At 51.4% G+C, this 2,898-nt stretch overlaps 1 pseudogene; it reads left to right on the forward strand.

The window, feature by feature from the left end:
- Nucleotides 1–803: 803 nt before the first annotated feature.
- Nucleotides 804–2,506, forward strand: LOC101985586 (annotated as a pseudogene).
- The last annotated feature ends 392 nt before the right edge of the window (nucleotides 2,507–2,898 follow it).

The raw sequence follows: 2,898 nt of genomic DNA on the forward strand, positions 1-2,898 counted from the left end.
CTGTCCCACTGCTGTATCCATCCCGACTCCTTGCCAGCTTCTTGAGTTCACCCCCTTCAGCCGTTTTTCAGTGAGTTGACCCTTATTTTTGTTTTCTAATCCCTTGGTGGGTTGCAACTTTTTTTCTATCCCCACATCTTTTCTTCCCCGTTTGTCTTCCTGGTTAGAAACTCTCCATCGTGACTCAGTTCGTCCCAGTACATAAGGGCTGACCACCCAGGAAGTAGAACCAATAAAGGACCCTCTGACCAGTCCCTTTGGCTTGGAGACACTGTGTGAGCATATGGCCATGGGCTAACAAACTGTGAAAGGCCCTCACTATAAGCAGCACACTCGGTCTGCGGAACACTGCTTTCCTTTTCCCCTCTGTCCTTATCCTAGCTCAGACTCCCTCCTGACCTGAGAGCAACTGACAACTTTTGTCCAGGGCCATTCTCCTGGATTGTCTGAAGGCTCTCTTGCTTTAGTGGAGTTTCAACTGCTTGTCTGAGTGTGGACTGTTGAGCTTCCTCTCCTAGTCTTTCTTCTCAACTAATCTGGTTATTTGACCACCTGTTAAGAGCCATTAGGACAGTGGCTGATCTCTTAATCCACAGAAAGGCTTTGGCTGTTCGATTATGGTTGAATCCCCTTTCTTTCCCTTCCGGGATTGGAACATTCTCCTCAGATGGCAGCTACTTCCACTAGCATGACCCTGGAGCTGAGCAAGGGGACCGAGATACAGTTGCTGCTGCTCACCCCGAGTCTTCTGACTGTTTTCTTCTTTGTTGCTCCCTCCACACAGGCTCCTCCTGGGGCCCATCATGAATAGTACCCCTTACCTGGAGGATGGGGCCTTCCCTTCTCCACCAGCGCTGCTACCAGCCCCTCCCCGAAGTTGGCAAGGGTTCTGTGAGTACCACGTGAGGGCTGCTGCCCTGGATCTTGCCCACAATTTTCATCTCTACCTGGCCTCCCACCCACAATATGCAGAGCATGGATCAGAAACCGCCTTTTTGGTCATTTTGCTGAGCTATTCCTACACCACTTCGAAGCTGAAGTGCTCCAGGGTCTCGGGCTCATTCTCCCCACCTGTCTTGGCCCCACTAAGCCCCAGTATGGAGATTACACCACCACATGACTTGTCCTTTGACAGTTGCAGGGTGGGAGGGTCCCTGGCTGTGCTGGGCCCATCTCTATCTTCTGAGGACCTAACTGGCCCCCTTCCTTCCTCAGCCTCTTCCACTTCTACATTGTCCTCAAAGCTGAAGTTCAAGAAATGATTTTTCCTCCATTCAGTGGGTCATTCAGTCAGAGATTCTGTATGAGGCATCATGCAGTGGCGAGAGGCCATTGTGATACTTCCCAGCTGAGCCTCTGGAGACCACATCAGACCTTCCAGTCGTAGGTGGAAACAGAACCTCCAATTCCTCTGGTGGTGCTGGGACAGGAGGTAGGGGATTGGCTAGTGATGGCACATCCCCTGGGGAGAGATGAACTCACTACTTTGAGAGGCTGAGACTGGGTCATGTAGGGTAAACCTTGAAAGACAGAGCAGGAATGGTACAGAGAGAAGAGCTGCTCAGTTTTTGGGGGGCTGAAGAAGCTGCCCCTGACCCAGCAGGAGTGGGTCATGGAGGAGGGGCATCTGGGCTAACCTCAGGGGGGAGGAGGGCAACATCAGTGACAGAAGTATCCCCTACTGCTCCCAAGTGAAGAAAAAGGAGGAGGAGGAGGAGGAGGAGGAGGAGGAGGAGGAGGAAGTCGCTTGGAGTTTTTTGTACCACCCAAGGCAACCCAACCCCAATTCAGCGTTCCCTGGTCTACTATCACTAATATCAGCAAGCCACGGCCCTAGAGATGCCTGACAGGAGAACACATCTGTGGTTAAGTGTTGAAATAAGAGCGGCGAAGCTGCGTCCCCAGCACCCGGCCGCCTGCATGGCTAGCTTTATGCCCAAAATAATTACACAGAAACTGTATTCTTTTAAACACTGCCTGGCCCCAATAGTTCCAGCTTCTTATTGGCTAGCTCTTACATATTGATCTAACCCATTTCTATTATTCTGTGTAGTCCACAAGCTGGCTTACCAGGAATGATCTTAGCCTGCATCTGCCTGGAGTTGGAGAACCATGGCGACTCCCTGACTCAACTTCTTTCTCCCAGCATCCTGTTCTGTTTTCTCCGCCTACCTAAGGGTTGGCCTATGAAATGGGCCCAGGCAGTTTCTTTATTAATAAGAAATCATTCCCACATCAGTTAAGGTAAAAGGCCCTTCAGAGTACATTCTGGAAACAACTGATGCACTTCATGAGAAGGCCTGGGTGTCTGACATCCAGGAGTGCCTAAGCCCAAGATCCTGCCCTGCTATCAGCCCCTGTATCCATGACCCTTCCTCTGACCCCTGGGACTTCCTTCCTCACAAAGGATACAGACAGCCTGGAGTTGCCCTGCTTGAATCCTTCAGAGAGTCTGTCCAGCCAGGATCTGCTGCTGGGACCCAGCAATACTAATGATCGCTTGTAAGAGAAGGCTTATGGGGGCCTTTCTGACCAGCCATCAGCATCCTTCTCCCCTACTTCTGCCTCCATTGCTGCCTCCCACTCAATGGAACTGCTTTCTCTGGAACTGCCCCCTCACATCCCCATTGAGGAGGAGCCCCCAACAGAAACAGTTCATCCCCTCTCAACCCCCCCTCCCCTGAATACTCCAGAAGCAGATGCAGGGTCATTTCTGTTCCAGGGGGAGTCAGAAATGAGGGGGTATCAGTTTCTCTCAGGAGATCCCTGGTTCCATGGCATGCTCTCTCAACTCAAGGCTGCCCAGTAAGTGCTAGAAGGAGGCACTGGCTCCCATGGTGTCTTGCTGGTACATCAGAGTGAGACAAGACATGGTAAATATGTCCTCACTTTCAACTT

The sequence above is a fragment of the Microtus ochrogaster genome, unplaced genomic scaffold (genome assembly GCF_000317375.1).
Source record: "Microtus ochrogaster isolate Prairie Vole_2 unplaced genomic scaffold, MicOch1.0 UNK57, whole genome shotgun sequence".
In the NCBI taxonomy this organism is placed as follows: domain Eukaryota; kingdom Metazoa; phylum Chordata; class Mammalia; order Rodentia; family Cricetidae; genus Microtus; species Microtus ochrogaster.